At 39.3% G+C, this 19,482-nt stretch overlaps 1 protein-coding gene across 11 annotated transcripts in view; it reads right to left on the reverse strand.

Moving 5' to 3' along the window:
• The window catches only part of ATP9B (ATPase phospholipid transporting 9B (putative)), a 468,039-nt gene that overhangs the window by 316,521 nt on the left and 132,036 nt on the right, over positions 1–19,482 (reverse strand). The gene's annotated exons all lie outside the window — the stretch shown is intronic.

The following is a 19,482-nucleotide window of genomic DNA, read 5'->3' on the forward strand; positions in this document are numbered from 1 at the left end:
GATTATTCAACTCAACAACAAAAAGACAGCCAACCCAATTACAAAATGGGAAAAAGACTTAAACAGACACCTACCAGAAGAAGAAATACGGATGGCCAAGAGGCACATGAAGAGATGCTCAATGTCCCTGGCCATTAGAGAAATGCAAATCAAAACCACAATGAGATATCATCTCACACCCACCAGAATGGCCATTATCAACAAAACAGAAAATGACAAGTGCTGGAGAGGATGCGGAGAAAGAGGCACACTTATCCACTGTTGGTGGGAATGTCAAAGGGTGCAACCACTGTGGAAGGCAGTTTGGCGGTTCCTCAAAAAGCTGAATATAGAATTGCCATACGACCCAGCAATACCATTGCTAGGTATCTACTCAAAGGACTTAAGGGCAAAGACACAAACGGACATTTGCACACCAATGTTTATAGCAGCGTTATTTACAATTGCAAAGAGATGGAAACAGCCAAAATCTCCATCAACAGAAGAGTGGCTAAACAAACTGTGGTATATACATACGATGGAATATTATGCAGCTTTAAGACAAGATAAACTTATGAACCATGTAATAACATGGATGGACCTAGAGAATATTATGCTGAGTGAACCCAGCCAAAAAATAAAGGACAAATACTGTATGGTCCCACTGATGTGAACGGACATTCGAGAATAAACTTGAAATATGTCATTGGTAACAGAGTTCAGCAGGAGTTAGAAACAGGGTAAGACAATGGGTAATTGAAGCTGAAGGGATACAGACTGTGCAACAGGACTAGATACAAAAACTCAAAAATGGACAGCACAATAATACCTAATTGTAAAGTAATCATGTTAAAACACTGAATGAAGCTGCATCTGAGCTATAGGGTTTTGTTTTTGTTTGCTTGTTGGTTTGTTTGTTGTTGTTGTTTTTTACTATTATTACTACTTTTATTTCTTTTCTTTATATTAACATTTTATATCTTTTTCTGTTGTGTTGCTAGTTCCTCTAAACCGATGCAAATGTACTAAGAAACAATGATCATGCATCTATGTGATGATGTTAAGAATTACTGAGTGCATATGTAGAACGGTATGATTTCTAAATGTTGTGTTAATTTCTTTTTTTTTTTCTTTCCGTTAATAAAAAAATTAAAAAAAAAAAAAAAGAATGAAGCGGGAGCACTCACACAGCGTCGGAGCACTCTGCTGTTACTTCACCGAGCGGTAAGAACGAAGAGGGAGCACTCACACAGCGCTAGGTCACTCTGCTGTTACTTCCCCACCCAGTAGACATTTCAAGAAAACTACAACCCTCTTCTGTTTTCTGTTCCTTCTAAAGGATTCTTTTAAAAATCTGGATTTCAGAGACTGGCACTATGCCCTATAAGATATAGCCTTCAACTATTAAAAGTTTGTAGTTCTAAATAGTTACCTTACTTGATAATGTGTTGCTACAGAAATAATATTTAAATTGACATGTTTATAGGAAAGTTTAAATACTTTTAAGGTTCTTTGCTAAGCCAGGAGAGAATTTTGGAACTTCTTTCTTCACCTACAGGCATAAAAGTATAAAACAACCTTTGATTCTAAATGGATTTTTATTGAAAGACTTTATCTCATTTGAATTAAAAGCTAGAATAATACAGAACACTGCAATATTATACAAGTATCTGTTCATATGGTTGCTATAGCATAAAGCTTATTTTTTAAGTTTTCCTTGGAAAAATTGAAAAATAATGAACTGTTACAAATGGTTTCTTTAAAAAGCAAGTCCTTGATATTGCACCTAAATCAGAAAAGTTGGAGCTCAAGGTTTTCCATCTGAGACACACTTACCAAGAACATATTAAGCATGTAAGTTAACTCAAAAGAACTGGATCTAAGAATAATTTTCTTGCTGAACATCAATACAAAGCAACAGGAAATACATATATAAATGGAAACACACTTAAGGAAGAAGACTTCATATTAATAACAGTATTTATTTATTCAATAAAATATTAGAGTACCTGCATTATGCCAGGCTAATTATTTGGGACACTATTAACCTAATTAGTCTTCAAAATATAAACTCTGCTCCTGCTGCATAAAACATCAAAAAGCTTAAGAGCCCCTTAAAAGATCCAGCCTTTGTCCAGTCTGCTCCTCTGTCAGCAAGTCCTTGACCTGAAATACCTCCTCCCCTATTGATTATGATATATTTAAAATTTAACAAAAGGTATATAATGTGAAATAAGTACCACCATACTAGACATAGAGTTTGTGATATAAAACATGGATGGTGTAGAAGCCTCTTGGACACATCACCCATGATCCCTAATATAAATGTTGCATTCATTATTCTTTGGCATTTCTTCAGTTCTAATATACGTGCACTCATCACTAAACAATACACAGTATTGTCTTGCCAATTTGAAATTGCATGTAAATGCTTTTATACTTTAAAAGACATCCTTCTGCAATTAACCAATCCTCTTCACTGAGTTTAAAGTTTTTTAGATCTTTCCACACTGAGTAATATAGCTTAGTTTGTGTCAGCTACTATTTAGCATTCCAACATAAGAATTTGTTCATAATTTAATAGTTCTCTGTTGATGACTATTTGAATTGTCTAATTTATCACAAATACCAACAAAACTGCAACAAATTTTCACATGCGCGCCTCCATCCTTGCACAGTACATATGAGCATTTTTCTTGAACAGGGATCTGCAAACTTGTTCTGTAGCACTGTAGACTCTGCAGGCCACCATATAGTCTCTGTCCTCGGTTCTTCTTTGTTTAACAACCTCTTAAAGATGCAAAAGACTCTTGAACTATGGGTCACTGTACGGTGGGCCACAGTTTGCCAACTCCCCCCAAGGTCTATGCCTACAGGTAGACTCAACAAAGCTGGACACTGTCTACACTGGCACCATGACCAGGAACGACCAGCTTGCTTCCCACCTCCCCACTGCCAACCCCCATCCTCACCTGCATCTGGCAAGGCCTCTTTCACATATCTGACAATCTGCTGAGAGAAGATATCTCATGAAGTTTAATTTGTATGTTTCTGGTAACTAACTACAGCTTGAGCACCTTTCAGGTGTGGTTGAGCCATTTAAGTTTCCTCTTCTATGAAGTGATTGTTCATATCTTTTGTCTATTTTCTTAATTAACAGAAGCCCCTATACATTTGGGATACTAATCATTTCTGTCAGTTATATGCATAAATAGAATGTTCTTTCAATCTGTGATTGTCTTTTCATTTTAAGATGTCTGTTAATGCACATGAGTTCTTATTTTAATAGTCAAACATATTTATCTTTTCCTTCATGGGTTGTCATCCTTGTGGTATGTCTAAAATATGTTTCCCTATGCTGATTTAATAAATCAGATATTTTCTTCTTAAAGTTTTAAGTTTTGTATTTTATATTTAGGTCTTTAATTTCCAGGAAATAAGTTTTGAGCATAGTGAGAGGGTATGGATCCCTTTTTTTTTTCCATATGAAAAATATGTGGTCCTAGCTGCGATGCACTGGACAACCCTCACTGATATGCAATGCCATCTCTAACACCAATTAATATCTTTAATTATCTAAAGAAGAAATTGTACAAGAACAAAAAGAGAGATGAGCAGGAAGATATATTGCAGTGATCCAAGTGCAGTCAAGTTTATATCCTTCAAACAAATCTCTCATGCACTGAAAAACTTCATCACTGATCTCTCCTTCCTACTAATTTAATCAAGTTCTACATGATGTAGTTTTTAGATCTGACTATTTGCATGCAGTATGTTATTTCCCAACTTGAGTCCAGGTCACTGCGGGCCAGAGGCCATGTCAGAGTGCTACACGTTCACTAGCTCTGAAATAAAGACTTCCTGGTCACTTTACTAGTGAACACCATTTTAAATTTTGAAGTCCTAGTCTACCAATTTCCAACTGCATGTCAAAGAGATGATTCTTCTCAACTGAACTGTGGAGCTGGAGAACTAGGCATCAAAACACAGCCCCAACTCACAGTGAGCCCTACAGGCGTTCCACCTTACCACACTGCTGCTGACACTCAGAGTACTGGCCCTGAGCAACCAATGCTCCGTTTTAAATGTGCAAAGAGCAAATATCAAAATAGCAACTTTAATTCTATATTAAGATAAGGAACTGAACTATCATACAATATAAAGTCCACAGGAAAATACCCAAAAATTAATTTCTCATCAGAAATACAGCCAAACAAAGGAAAAATAACTTCTTGTTAGTAGCAAACATCACCAGAATTCTCAAGTAAAAATAAAGAACAAAGTCATTTGCTAACCAACTTTACTTTCTTTATGAAGTTTATGTCAACTCAGAAGATAAAAATCTTCTACACTACAAAATCAGGTTTAACAAATATGAATCTACTAATAAAATGTTTTTAATGCACTGTAAATCCTGGAAATTATGTCTCAAGTTTCTGAATGTTCAGCCTTAGTTAAGAAAAATAAATAGAAAATTTTTATATGAAAATAGGTGATAAAAATGGCAATATAAAAAAATTGGCATAGGGTAGTTAATTTCTTAGTATGGAACTTTTCTTAGTGGCTAATAAAAATATTTCAGAAGTCCTTCTTCTAGTTCTGTTCTCCAATCTTAATTTTTAGGGTAAAGTTGCAAGTTTTCATTCTAGAAATGATAATGTCACAAAAAAAGCAGAGTGCATCAGAAAACAATGAGAAATGAACTCAGGAGGTCCTCGATCTTCACACAACAGGCTCATGCACAACGTTCACTTAAATTCCGGGCACCATCCCATCATGCCATCCTCCAGAACACTAACAAACACTGACAAGAAGAAGCGAGGGCCAACTTAAAACAGTCTCCCTGGGCACAGTCAGAGGGACATAACTCCAATCCCACCTCCTCCTGAGGAAAAGCGCACCCGTGAGTACGGACAGGAGGCTGAAGGAAGATGGCAAGACAAACTGACCTGAATTCACATCTCTCATTACATATATGACTGAGGAGAAAAGAATGATTCAAGCATTATAGTAAAAACAGGAAGACTAAAGAGAAATAAGAAGGGAGCAGAAAGCTACATCAAACTAAAGGGAAAAGAGAAGAAAACAGGAGAGCAAAAGAAGGCAACAGAGCTCAAATAATGAAAAGGTAACACAGTAATCATCAGATAACACAAAGATAATTCTATTCCAGTCTTCAAACTCCACAACAAACACTACGGGCAAAAGAGAGGAAAAAAAGGGCAGGGTGTCAGTTCTGAGCTCAGGTTACAAAGCCAGCACCTACACTTTTCTGGCTGACTCTGGCCCTTGTTTAAGCTGACCACCTTGCTGAGAGCTGCCCGACAGAGACATGTGCCCACACGACCAGGGGCAGAGAGGATTCTGGCCACCAGCCATGGAATTGGGGCCCTCTGACTTCTGATGACCTTCACCCTGCCAGCAACTCCTCCAGTGAGTTTCACATCAGATCTGGCAAAGTGGCACCTCAAGATGATGGCAGCCTACCTGAAGCCTTGATTACAAACTTGTGAGAAACCTCAAGACACAGGAACCAATGACACTGTACCCACATTCATGATCCACAGAAACTGCAAAATAATAAATGTTTGGGGGTAGGGAGATTGCAACAAGATGTATATGACTAATGTGTGATGTAGACTAGATTCTCCAAATTTACCATATAGGAATGTGTACAGATATATGTACAGAGATGTCACTATAGTATTGCAACTTGGAAATCCAACAACAGATGAAAGGTTCAGTTTATTAACTTATGTATTCATACAAATGAATACTGTGTAATGAGTGCAAAACAATAAATTTGGTTTTATCCCAGTTTTGTAAAATCAACCAAACTCCAAAACAAACATTCTCTTTGTATAGAGTAATGCAAAAAGATGGAGCCCACTTTCTTGTTGTAGACAGAAAGACCTTCCTGCTGCAAACGTCACAGTAAGGTGGCTCAGGCTGGGTGTGACGCTGTGTGGTATGGATGTCGCCTGGAAACAAGACCTTATGAGTGGCTCTGGATGGAATCTTAGTTAAAAGAAACGCGTAACATAAAAAAATAAATAAAAACCAAGTTGCTCTAGAGCTTTAAAAAAAAAGTCCAGAAAGCCCAGCAGGAGCTGAGCGCAGGCAACCACGTGGAGTCCCTCCAGGAGCCCCGAGGAAGCAGCACTGACACTCAGAGGCACTCAGAAAGCAGATGCATACTAGACAGTACACTCAGTCACACTCGCGGATAAAGGGGACCTGTGCACTACCAGAAACGCTCCTCCATTTCAAAATTAATTACTGGAGGGAGGGGGAGGTGGGGCAAGATGGAAGCAGAGGAAGGTGTGGTTTAGTTTGCCCTCTAAAGCAACTACTAAATAGACAGGCACTATTTGGAACAACTGTTTGGAGGATTTCCGTGACCAGACACATATCGTATATGCAGTCTGGAATGGGTGGAAGGGCTGAGATCACAGCACAGAACCGTAAGTAAAGCCCCCAGAACTGTGGAGGCTGGTGTCCCTCCCCCACTGGCACAGTAGGTTGCGTTGGAGACACTTCCTCTTGGAAAAAAGAAGCAGCCGTTGGTAGGAGCAAGGGGAGACTGCTCAAACAAGCCCCAATGGTGGTTTCAATGAAAAAATGTGGACCACTTGAGCACAGATAAAAGCGGAGTAACCATGAAACATCTCTCCAGGCAGAGAGGAGTTGGAACCAACGAAAGGGGAAAAAAATTAAAAAAAAAATAAAACAGAAGCTTTTGGAGTCAGTCAAGCTCAAAATACTGGAAAAGGGCTGTGCCTAAGAAGAGGGGCACATGGGGCCCCACCTCTTGACTGGTAAACCTTTGGAGCTGGGGATTGGTTCTGAAAAGGGATTTTTTATTTTTAAACTATTCTAAGTAGGTCATCACAGAAAGCCTCAGGCTTTTTCAGTTGTCAGCACTGCTCAAAGCAAGGGCAGAGTTAAGAGAGGTTGGAGAGATAAAGTAACAAGTCAGGTAAAGGAGATAATTCCCTGAAGGGCATTTCTTCCCAAAGAAATAGGGGGTCAGGCCCAACACATGTGGCGGCTCTGGTTCAGAGAACACAGACCCCGGGGAATAAGAATGAGACAGCCCGCCTTCCACCCCAGCCTCTGTCTCAACCACACCCCCAGCAGGGAGGGTCTGCGGAGAGTGGAAGGCTCTGCACCACTTTACCCCAGTCGGGAGCTGCAGGCTGACCAGCGCCGCCTGCTGGGCAGGGCAGGAAAAGCACAGGGTCTAGAGGCTGCACAGCAAAGTCAGACAACCTGCCGGGCTCCTCCCCAGGGAGCCTGGTGCTGGCTACACCCTCCTCCCGAGACCTGGCCTGCTGGTCTGGGAAAAGCTGACTGGGGTCGATCATACCCGGGGAGACTCTCTTCAAAATGGTTCTGTATGGGCAGGGCAAGAACCAGAAAACAAGGAGCTGAAAAATTCAGAACAGTTAAACAGAAGTGATGCTAGAGGTCTAGGTAAGTTGAACTGAAAGCCAAAGAACAAATAGAGAACAAAGCCAACCAAAAAGAAAACCCTAGGTAAAAGAGTAAAAACCTGCAGAATGAACTAATCAAGGAAATCAGATGCCAGAGAACAGCAAAAAGTTAAAGGTCATATAAGGAAAAACAAGGAAATGGCTCAATCAAAGGAAATACACTAGAAACAAGACACAGGTGTTGAAATAACTAATTAAAGATATTCAAACAAACATGCTAAATCAAATAAAAATCAACTCAATGAATTAAGGGAAGAGCTGGCAATAGAAAAGGAGGATATAAAGAAAAAATTCAGTGACCATAAAAAACAACAGCTTGAGAAAAAAAAACAGTAGAATTGACAAGAATGAAAGGCACACTAGCAAAGATGAAAAATGCAATGGAGACTTAGAAGATTTGAAGAGGCAGAAGAAAGGATTACTGAACTAGAAGACAAGACAGTTGAAATCCCACACACAAAAGAACAGACAGGGAAAAGAATGGAAAAATATGAGCAGGGTCTCAAGAAAATGAATGACAACATAAAGCCTGAATTTATGGGTTTATGGGTAAAACGGAAGGAAACAAGAAAGGAAAAGGGACAGAAAAAATAACAAAGGAAATAATCACTGAAAATTTCTCAACTCTTATGAAAGTCATAAAATTACAGATTCATGAACTGCAGCATATGCCTAACAGAACAGATCCCAACACACTACCCCACGACACTTATTAAACATACTGTCAAATGTCAAAGACAAAGGGAGAATTCTGAAGACAGGAAAAGCAAAGCAACACATCACATGCAAGGGAAGCTCAATAAGACCATGTGTGGACATCTCAGTAGAAACCATGGAGGCAAGAAGGTAGTGGTATGATATATACAGGATACTAAAAGAGAAAAACTGCCAACTATGAATTCTGATTCTGGCAAAACTGTCCTTCAAAATTGAGGGAGAGGTTAAAATATTTTCAGACAGACACTGAGAAAGTCTGTGAATAAGAGACCTGCTCTACAAGAAATACTAATGGAAACACTATAGGCAGATAAGAAAAAACAGGAGAGAGTGGTCTGGAGAAGAGGGTAGAAATGAACACTATCAGTAGGGGTACAAAATAAATTCATGATGAATGAAATTAGCAGGAAACAAAAGGACAAATTCTGTATAGTTGCAGTAATATGAACTAACATCAATGAGCACTGACAGTTAAAGTTGAGAAAAAGCAGGTTATCGGGAAACAGAAAGTGAGGAGAGATTGGGCATTCAAAGACGAAAGAATGTTCAAAAGAACTGATTGTAAAGTATCCAGAAATGGATAACATAATATTATCTGATGGTAGCACAATATTGTAACCACACTGAAAAAATCTGGGTCTGAGGATGGTGAAAGAGGAAGGCTAGGGACATGTTTGACACCAGAAGGAAAGACAGAAGAAAAAGACTAGGACTGCACAAGTTAGCGACACCTGGGGCAGACAACGATAGTGATCAAAGGCACAAATACGAAAACGTTTTTATAGGAAGGTGAACAAACGAATGTCAGCATCGCAAGGTGTGGGAAAAGTACAATCAATGCAAATCAGGGTCTATAATCAACAGTAACGTTGTAATGGTTTTCCATTAAAGGTAACAAATGCAATATACCACAGCTAATCCTCAATAAGAGAGGGATATAAGTGAGGAGTATGGGATTCTTGGTTTTGTTGTTCTTGTTTATTTTTATTACTTTTAATTTTTTATTCATTTTTCCCTTCTTCTTTCTTTCAGAATATAAATGCCCTCACATAGATTGTAGTGGTAAATAATTATGTGATTATATTAGAAACCACTGACTGTTTACATAGGATGGATTGCATGGCATGTGAATAAAACTATTTAAAAAATAAAGACACAAGTGCTGGAAAAAATGTGCAGAGAAAGAGATATACCTAATTCACTGTGGGCAGGGATGTAGCCTGGTGTAGTCCCTTTGGAGTGCAGTACGGTGCTTCCACAGGAGGCTAAGTATAGGGCTGCCATACGATTCTGCAACACCATTATTAGGCATATACTTGGAAGAACTGAAAGCAGGGACATGAATGGACATTTGCACACTGGTGTTTATGGCAGCAGTATGCACAATCTGCAATGGACTAAGGTAAATCAGACTAAAGGGTAAAAGATGATACTGATTGTGTTTTAAAACTTCCACTTCTATGTGAGATCAAAAGAAGAGATGCTTATTTGGTGTAAAATTTTTATTTTCTGAAGCACACTAATTTAACTTGGATGGTCACATTATTTAAACACCATAAGTATATGAAGCCTTGAATAGGGGGTGAGGGATCTTCTTGGTTTGTACAGATAAGCGTGACGTCTTAATACATCCTAGAGTAATCAGGGCAGAAGATAAAAAAGGATTTGCAAAGGTCCCTTGAGGGACTGGGGGTAAAATGAGAAATATTTAACTTCCTCACCTGGGGATTCCTAATACTCTCGCAAGCATTGGGCACTAACAAGTTTATACAGGCCAAGCCCTCAATTTTGGGGTTTGCCCTTATGAAACTTATTTCTGCAAAGGAAAAGCTAAGCCTACTTATAATTATGCGTAAGAGTCACCCCCAGTGAACCTCTTTTATCGCTCAGATGTGACATCTTTCTCTAAGCCAACTTGACAGGTGAACTCACTGCTCTCCCCACCTATGTGGGACATGATTCCCAGTATTGTAAATTTCCCTGGCAACATGAGACATGACTCCTGGAGATGAGCTTGGACCTGGTATCATGGGACTGATAAAGCCTTACTGAAAAATGGGGGAAGAAATGAAACAAAATAACGTTTTGGTGGCTGAAAAATTCCAAATAGAGTCAAAATGGCATTCTGGACGTTGTTATATATTTCACAGATATCCCTTTTCAGTTTTTAGTATATTAGAAAAGTTAGAAGGAAATCTCTGAAACTGCTGAACTGTAATTCAGTAGCCTTGATTCTTGAAGATGACTGTATTACTATCTTACTTTTACAATTTGACTGTGTGACTGTGAAAACCTTGTGACTGACACTTCCTTTACCCATCTGTGTATGGACAGATAAGTAAGAAAATAAAGACAAAACAAATAAAGAATAGGGGGATATAAGTGCTGTTCTAGGTGCTCTTTTTTTTTTTTATTAATTAAAAAAATTAACTAACACAACATTTAGAAATCATTCCATTCTACATATGCAATCAGTAATTCTTAACATCATCACATAGCTCCATGATCATCGTTTCTTAGTACATTTGCATCCGTTTAGAAGAACTAGCAATATAACCGAAAAAGATATAGAATGTTAATATAGAGAAAAAAAAATAAAAGTAATAATAGTAAGAACAAAACAAAACAAAAACCTATAGCTCGGATGCAGCTTCATTCAGTGTTTTTTTTTTTTTTTTTTAAATTTTTGTTTTATTAATCAAAAAAAAGAAAAGAAATTAACACAACATTTAGAAATCATTCCATTCTACAAATGCACTCAGTAATTCTTAGTATCATCACATAGATGTATGATCATCATTTCTTAGTACATTTGCATCGATTTAGGAAAAGAACTAGCAAAACAGCAGAAAAAGATATAGAATGTTAATATAGAGAAGAGAATTAAAATAATAATACTAATAATATATATATATATATATAAAGGAAAAAGAAAAAAACAAAAACAAAAGATACAAACACACAAACAAACGAACAAAAAAACATATTTCAGGTGCAGCTTCATTCATTGTTCCAACCTAGTTACATTACACTTAGGTATTATTGTGCTGTCCATTTTTGAGTTTTTGTATCTAGTCCTGTTGCACAGTCTGTATCCCTTCAGCTCCAATTACCCATTATCTTACCCTGTTTCTAACTCCTGCTGGTCTCTGTTACCAATGATATATTCCAAGCTGATTCTCGAATGTCAGTTCACATCAGTGGGACCTTACAGTATTTGTCCTTTAGTTTTGGGCTAGACTCACTCAGCATAATGTTCTCTAGGTCGATCCATGTTACTACATGCTTCATAAATTTAGTCTGTCTTAAAGCTGCATAATATTCCATCGTAGGTATACGCCACAGTTTGTTTAGCCACTCGTCTGTTGATGAACATTTTGGCTGTTTCCATCTCTTTGCAATTGTAGATAATGCTGCTATAAACACTGGTGTGCAAATGTCCATCTGTGTCTTTGCCCTTAAGTCCCTTGAGTAGATACCTAGCAGTGGTATTGCTGGGTCGTAATCCATTCTGCCATTCTATGTCTTTTGATTGGGAAATTCAGTTCATTAACTTTTAGTTAATTTACTGTTTGGATAATATTTTCCTCTACCATTTTGGCTTTTCTATTATATATATCATATCTGATTTTCCTTCTTTCTACACTTTACTCCATACCTCTCTCTTCTGTCTTTTCGTATCTGACTCTAGTGCTCCCTTTAGTATTTCTTGCAGAGCTGGTCTCTTGGTCACAAATTCTTTCAGTGACTTTTTGTCTATAAATGTTTTAATTTCTCCTTCATTTTTGAAGGATAATTTTGCTGGATATAGGAGTCTTGGTTGGCAGTTTTTCTCTTTTAGTAATTTAAATATATCATCCCACTGTCTTCTAGCTTCCATGGTTTCTGCTGAGAAATCTACACATAGTCTTATTGGGTTTCCCTTGTATGTGACAGATTGTTTTTCTCTTGCTGCTTTCAAGATCCTCTCTTTCTCTTTGACCTCTGACATTCTAACTAGTAAGTGTCTTGGAGAACGCCTATTTGGGTCTATTCTCTTTGGGGTGCGCTGCACTTCTTGGATCTGTAAATTTAGGTCTTTCATAAGAGTTGGGAAATTTTCAGTGATAATTTCTTCCATTAGTTTTTCTCCTCCTTTTCCCTTCTCTTCTCCTTCTGGGACACCCACAACGCGTATATTTGTGCGCTTCATATTGTCATTCAGTTCCCTGATCCCCTGCTCAAGTTTTTCCATTCTTTTCCCTATAGTTTCTGTTTCTTTTTGGAATTCAGATGTTCCATCCTCCAGTTCACTAATTGTAGCTTCTGCCTCTTTAGATCTACCATTGTAGGTATCCATTGTTTTTTCCATTTTTTCTTCTTTGTCCTTCACTCCCATAAGTTCTGTGATTTGTTTTTTCAGATTTTCTATTTCTTCTTTTTGTTCAGCCCATGTCTTCTTCATGTCCTCCCTCAATTTATTGATTTGGTTTTTGAAGAATTTTTCCATTTCTGTTCGTATATTCAGCATTAGTTGTTTCAGCTCCTGTATCTCATTTGAACTATTGGTTTGTTCCTTTGACTGGGCCATATCTTCAGGTTTCCGAGCATCATCCATTATTTTCTGCTGGTGTCTGGGCATTTGATCAGATTTCCCTGGGTGTGTTAGGCAGCTGGTTGAAAGCTTTTTCTGTGAAATCTCTGGGCTCTGTTTTTCTTTTCCTGCCCAGTAGGTGGCGCTCGTGGCGCTCGTCTGTCTGCACCGCAGTTGGCCCGGGAAACCGCGCGTGGAGGTGGGGGTCGATGGCGGCCGCGGCTTGGGAGAGTACCGGTCCTAATTGCCCAGCTGGCCCGAAACGCCAAGCGTGACGGGGGGGCCCCGCTATCCAACGTTCCCAGTCAGGCCGGTGAGCCACGTGCGTGGAGGGGACCCCAGTCGCCAGCCGCCCCGGCCGGGAAAACGTGCGCCCCTCGGGTAGCTCACCGCAGCAGATTCTCCCTGCCCGTTCAGCTGTTCCAGAATGGGGTACGCTGTCTTTTTGGTCTCTGTCGTGACTCCGGGAGCTGTTTCGTATTGTTTCTGTTTCTTTAGTTGCTTTTCTGTAGGAGGAACTAAGACCCGCGCGTCTTACTAAGCCGCCATCTTCTCCGGAAGTATTCATTCAGTGTTTTAACATGATTACTTTACAATTAGGTACTATTGTGCTGTCCATTTTTGAGTTTTTGTATCTATTCCTAATGCACAGTCTGTATCCCATCAGCTCCAATTACCCATTATCTTACCCTGTTTCTAACTCCTGCTGAACTCTGTTACCAATGACATATTCCAAGTTTATTCTCGAGTGTCGATTCACATCATTGGGACCATACAGTATTTGTCTTTTAGTTTTTGGCTAGACTCACTCAGCATAATGTTCTCTAGGTCCATCCATGTTATTACATGCTTCATAAGTTTATCCTGCCTTAAAGCTGCATAATATTCCATCGTATGTATATACCACAGTTTGTTTAGCCACTCGTCTGTTGATGGACATTTTGGCTGTTTCCATCTCTTTGCAATTGTAAATAACTGCTATAAACATTGGTGTGCAAATGTCCGTTTGAGTTTTTGCCCTTAATTCCTTTGAGTAGATTCCCAGCAATGGTATTGCTGGGTCGTATGGCAATTCTATATTCAGCTTTTTGAGGAACTGCCAAACTGCCTTCCACAGTGGTTGCACCATTTGACATTCCCACCAACAGTGGATAAGTGTGCCTCTTTCTCCGCATCCTCTCCAGCACTTGTCATTTTCTGTTTTGTTGATAATGGCCATTCTGGTGGGTGTGAGATGATATCTCATTGTGGTTTTGATTTGCATTTCTCTAATGGCCAGGGACATTGAGCATTTCTTCATGTGCCTTTTGGCCATTTGTATTTCCTCCTCTGAGAGGTGTCTATTCAAGTCTTTTTCCCATTTTGTAATTGGGTTGGCTGTCTTTTTGTTGTTGAGTTGAACAATCTCTTTATAAATTCTGGATACTAGACCTTTATCTGATATGTCGTTTCCAAATATTGATTCCCATTGTGTAGGCTGTCTTTCTACTTTCTTGATGAAGTTCTTTGATGCACAAAAATGTTTAATTTTGAGGAGTTCCCATTTATTTATTTCCTTCTTCAGTGCTCTTGCTTTAGGTTTAAGGTCCATAAAACTGCCTCCAATTGTAAGATTCATAAGATATCTCCCTACATTTTCCTCTAACTGTTTTATGGTCTTAGACCTAATATTTAGATCTTTGATCCATTTGAGTTAACTTTTGTGTAGGGTGTGAGATATGGGTCTACTTTCATTCTTTTGCATATGGATATCCAGTTCTCTAGGCACCATTTATTGAAGAGACTGTTCTGTCCCAGGTGAGTTGGCTTGACTCCTTATCAAAGATCAAATGTCCATAGATGAGAGGGTCTATATCTGAGCACTCTATTCGATTCCATTGGTCGATATATCTATCTTTATGCCAATACCATGCTGTTTTGACCATTGTGGCTTCATAATATGCCTTAAAGTCAGGCAGTGCAAGACCACCAGCTTCGTTTTTTTTCCTCAAGATGTTTTTAGCAATTCGGAACACCCTGCCCTTCCAGATAAATTTGCTTATTGGTTTTTCTATTTCTGAAAAATAAGTTGTTGGGATTTTGATTGGTATTGCATTGAATCTGTAAATCAATTTAGGTAGGATTGACATCTTAACTATATTTAGTCTTCCAATCCATGAACACGGTATGCCCTTCCATCTATTTAGGTCTTTAGTTAAATTTATTCCTAGGTATTTTATTCCTTTAGTTGCAACTGTAAAAGGGATTCTTTTCTTGATTTCCCCCTCCGCTTGTTCATTGCTAGTGTATAGAAATGCTACAGATTTCTGAATGTTGATCTTGTAACCTGCTACTTTGCTGTACTCATTTATTAGCTCTAGTAGTTTTGTTGTGGATTTTTCTGGGTTTTCGGCGTATAGTATCATATCGTCTGCAAACAGTGATAGTTTTACTTCTTCATTTCCTATTTTGATGCCTTGTATTTCTTTCTCTTGTCTAATTGCTCTGGCTAGAACCTCCAACACAATGTTGAATAATAGTGGTGATAGTGGACATCCTTGTCTTGTTCCTGATCTTGGGGGAAAGTTTTCAATTTTTCCCCATTGAGGATGATATTATCTGTGGGTTTTTCATATATTCCCTTTATCATTTTAAGGAAGTTGCCTTGTATTCCTATCCTTTGAAGTGTTTTCAACAGGAAAGGATGTTGAATCTTGTCAAATGCCTTCTCTGCATCAATTGAGATGATCATGTGATTTTTCTGCTTTGATTTGTTGATATGGTGTATTACATTAATTGATTTTCTTATGTTGAACCATCCTTGCATACCTGGGATGAATCCTACTTGGTCATGATGCATAATTCTTTTAATGTGTTGTTGGATACGATTTGCTAGAATTTTATTGAGGATTTTTGCATCTATATTCATTAGAGAGATTGGTCTGTAGTTTTCTTTTTTTGTAATATCTTTGCCTGGTTTTGGTATGAGGGTGATGTTGGCTTCATAGAATGAATTAGGTAGTTTTCCCTCCACTTCGATTTTTTTGAAGAGTTTGAGGAGAGCTGGTACTAATTCTTTCTGGAATGTTTGATAGAATTCACATGTGAAGCAGTCTGGTCCTGGACTTTTCTCTTCAGGAAGCTTTTGAATGACTGATTCAATTTCTTTACTTGTGATTGGTTTGTTGAGGTCATCTATGTCTTTTTGAGTCAAAGTTGGTTGTTCATGTCTTTCCAGGAACCCATCCATTTCCTCTAAATTGTTGTATTTATTAGCATAAAGTTGTTCATAGTATCCTGTTATTACCTCCTTTATTTCTGTGAGGTCAGTAGTTATGTCTCCTCTTCCATTTCTGATCTTATTTATTTGCATCCTCTCTCTTCTTCTTTTTGTCAATCTTGCTAAGGGCCCATCAATCTTATTGATTTTCTCATAGAACCAACTTCTGGTCTTATTGATTTTCTCTATTGTTTTCATGTTTTCAATTTCATTTATTTCTGCTCTAGTCTTTGTTATTTCTTTCCTTTTGCTTGCTTTGGGATTAGTTTGCTGTTCTTTCTCCAGTTCTTCCAAGTGGACAGTTAATTCCTGCATTTTTGCCTTTTCTTCTTTTCTGATATAGGCATTTAGGGCAATAAATTTCCCTCTTAGCACTGCCTTTGCTGCGTCCCATATGTTTTGATATGTTGTGTTTTCATTTTCATTCGCCTCGAGGTATTTGCTAATTTCTCTAGCAATTTCTTCTTTGACCCACTCGTTGTTTAGGAGTGTGCTGTTGAGTCTCCACGTATTTGTGAATTTTCTGGCACTCCGCCTATTATTGATTTCCAACTTCATTCCTTTATGATCCGAGAAAGTGTTGTGTATGATTTCAATCTTCGTAAATTTGTTAAGACTTGCTTTGTGACCCAGCATATGGTCTATCTTTGAGAATGATCCATGAGCACTTGAGAAAAAGGTGTATCCTGCTGTTGTGGGATGTAATGTCCTATAAATGTCTGTTAAGTCTAGCTCATTTATAGTAATATTCAGAATCTCTAATTCTTTATTGATCCTCTGTCTAGATGTTCTGTCCATTGATGAGAGTGGTGAATTGAAGTCTCCAACTATTATGGTATATGTGTCTATTTCCCTTTTCAGTGTCTGCAGTGTATTCCTCACGTATTTTGGGGTATTCTGGTTCGGTGCATAAATATTTATGATTGTTATGTCTTCTTGTTTAATTGTTCCTTTTATTAGTAGATAGTGTTCTTCTTTGTCTCTTTTAACTGTTTTACATTTGAAGTCTAATTTGTTGGATATTAGTATAGCTACTCCTGCTCTTTTCTGGTTGTTATTTGCATGAAATATCTTTTCCCAACCTTTCACTTTCAATCTATGTTTTTCTTTGGGTCTACGATGTGTTTCCTGTAGACAGCATATAGAAGGATCCTGTTTTTTAATCCATTCTGCCAGTCTATGCCTTTTGATTGGGGAATTCAGTCCATTAACATTTAGTGTTATTACTGTTTGGATAGTATTTTCCTCTACCATTTTGCCTTTTGTATTAAATATATCATATCTGACTTTCCTTCTTTCTACACTTTTCTCCATACCTCTCTCTTCTGTCTTTTTGTATCTGACTCTAGTGCTCCCTTTAGTATTTCTTGCAGAGCTGGTCTCTTGGTCACAAATTCTCTCAGTGACTTTTTGTCTGAGAATGTTTTAATTTCTCCCTCATTTTTGAAGGATAATTTTGCTGGATATAGAAGTCTTGGTTGTCAGTTTTTCTCTTTTAGTAATTTAAATATATCATCCCACTGTCTTCTAGCTTCCATGGTTTCTGCTGAGAAATCTACACATAGTCTTATTGGGTTTCCCTTGTATGTGATGGATTGTTTTTCTCTTGCTGCTTTCAAGATCCTCTCTTTCTCTTTGACCTCTGACATTCTAACTAGTAAGTGTCTTGGAGAACGCCTATTTGGGTCTAATCTCTTTGGGGTGCGCTGCACTTCTTGGATCTGTAATTTTAGGTCTTTCATAAGAGTTGGGAAATTTTCAGTGATAATTTCTTCCATTAGTTTGTCTCCTCCTTTTCCCTTCTCTTCTCCTTCTGGGACACCCACAACACGTATATTTGTGCGGTTCATATTGTCCTTGAGTTCCCTGATACCCTGTTCAAGTTTTTCCATTCTTTTCCGGATAGTTTCTGTTTCTTTTTGGAATTCAGATGTTCCATCCTCCAAAGCACTAATTCTATCTTCTGTCTCTTTAAACTATCATTGTAGGTATCCATTGCTTTTTCCATCTTTTCTACTTTATCCTTCACTTTCATAAGTTCTGTGATTTGTTTTTTCAGTTTTTCTATTTCTTCTTTGTGTTCAGCCCATGTCCTCTTCATGTCCTCCCTCAATTTATCGATTTCATTTTTGAAGAGGTTTTCCATTTCTGTTCGTATATTCAGCATTAGTTGTCTCAGCTCTTGTATCTCATTTGAACTATTGGTTTGTTCCTTTGACTGGGCCATATTCTAAATCTTCTGAGCGTGGACAGTTATCTTTTGCTGCTGGCGTCTGGGCATTTAGTCAGATTTCTCTGGGTATCGGACCCAACAAGGTTTTAAGATTTTTCTGTGAAATCTCTGGGTTCTGTTTTTCTTATCCTGCCCAGTAGGTGGCGCTCGTGGCACACGTTTTTCTGCGGGTCCTACCAGTAAAAGGTGCTGTGGGTCCTTTAACTTTGGAAAACTCTCGCCGTCCGGGAGGTTCGCTAGCCGAAGCGGTTTGGAAGAGTGCCAGCCGGCCTGGGGTCCGAACGTGGGGAGGGTCGCTGGCCGCTGCAGCCCGGGAAAGCGCCCGTCCGAATTTCCTAGTCGGCCCGGGGCGCCAAGTGTGGCGGGAGGGCGCTAACCGCAGCGGCCCGCCTGTGAGAGTGCACGTTCCCGGGGAGTCACGGGTTTGGAAGGGGCCCCCCCCGTCACCGTTCTCCGCGGCCTGGGGATTTCCAATCCAATTCTCTCAGTTGGTCCGGGGGGCCGCACGTGGTGTGGGCGCCAGCCGCCGCGGTTTGAGGGGACCGCCTGTCCAATTCTCCCAGCCGGCCCGGGAAGGGGGAAGGGAGTGACTGCGGCCACTTGCCGCCCCGCCCGGTGAAGCCTGCGCCCCTCGGCGATCTCACCAGAGCGGGTTCTCTCAGCCAGCCAGCCGTTCCAGGATGGGGTACGCTGTCTTTTTTATCTCTGTCGTGGCTTTGGGAGCTGTTCTGTATCGTTTCTACTCCCCTAGTAGCTGTCCTGGAGGAGAAACTAAGATCCGCGCGTCTTACTAAGCCGCCATCTTCTCCGGAAATCTGGCAATTTTTGTCCTGGCTCGTTTATGCTGCGGCCTCACCGGCATCCGTGGACCAAGGTGAGACCAGCTTCCCCCCGCTAGCAGGCTTGGGCAAGTCCTGCACGGCCGCGCGTGAGTTCCATCCTCTCTCCCTCTCCGCTGTGCGAGCGACGCATCCCTAGGTGCTCTTTTTTATTCTTTATTTTGAAGTTATAAAATGTTCAAAAATTGATTATGGGACGGTGCAATGTGACTCAGTGGCAAGAATTCTTGCCTGCCAAGTGAGAGACCTGGGTTCAATTCCCAGAGCCTGCCCACGCCAAACAAAAGAGGAAAAAAACTGACTTTGATGACTAACGAATAACTATATGGTGACACTGTGAACCATTGAGTGTATACTTTGGATGATTATATGGTAGGTGAATTTAT

The sequence above is a fragment of the Tamandua tetradactyla genome, chromosome 18, assembly GCF_023851605.1.
Source record: "Tamandua tetradactyla isolate mTamTet1 chromosome 18, mTamTet1.pri, whole genome shotgun sequence".
Taxonomy (NCBI): Eukaryota; Metazoa; Chordata; class Mammalia; order Pilosa; family Myrmecophagidae; genus Tamandua; species Tamandua tetradactyla.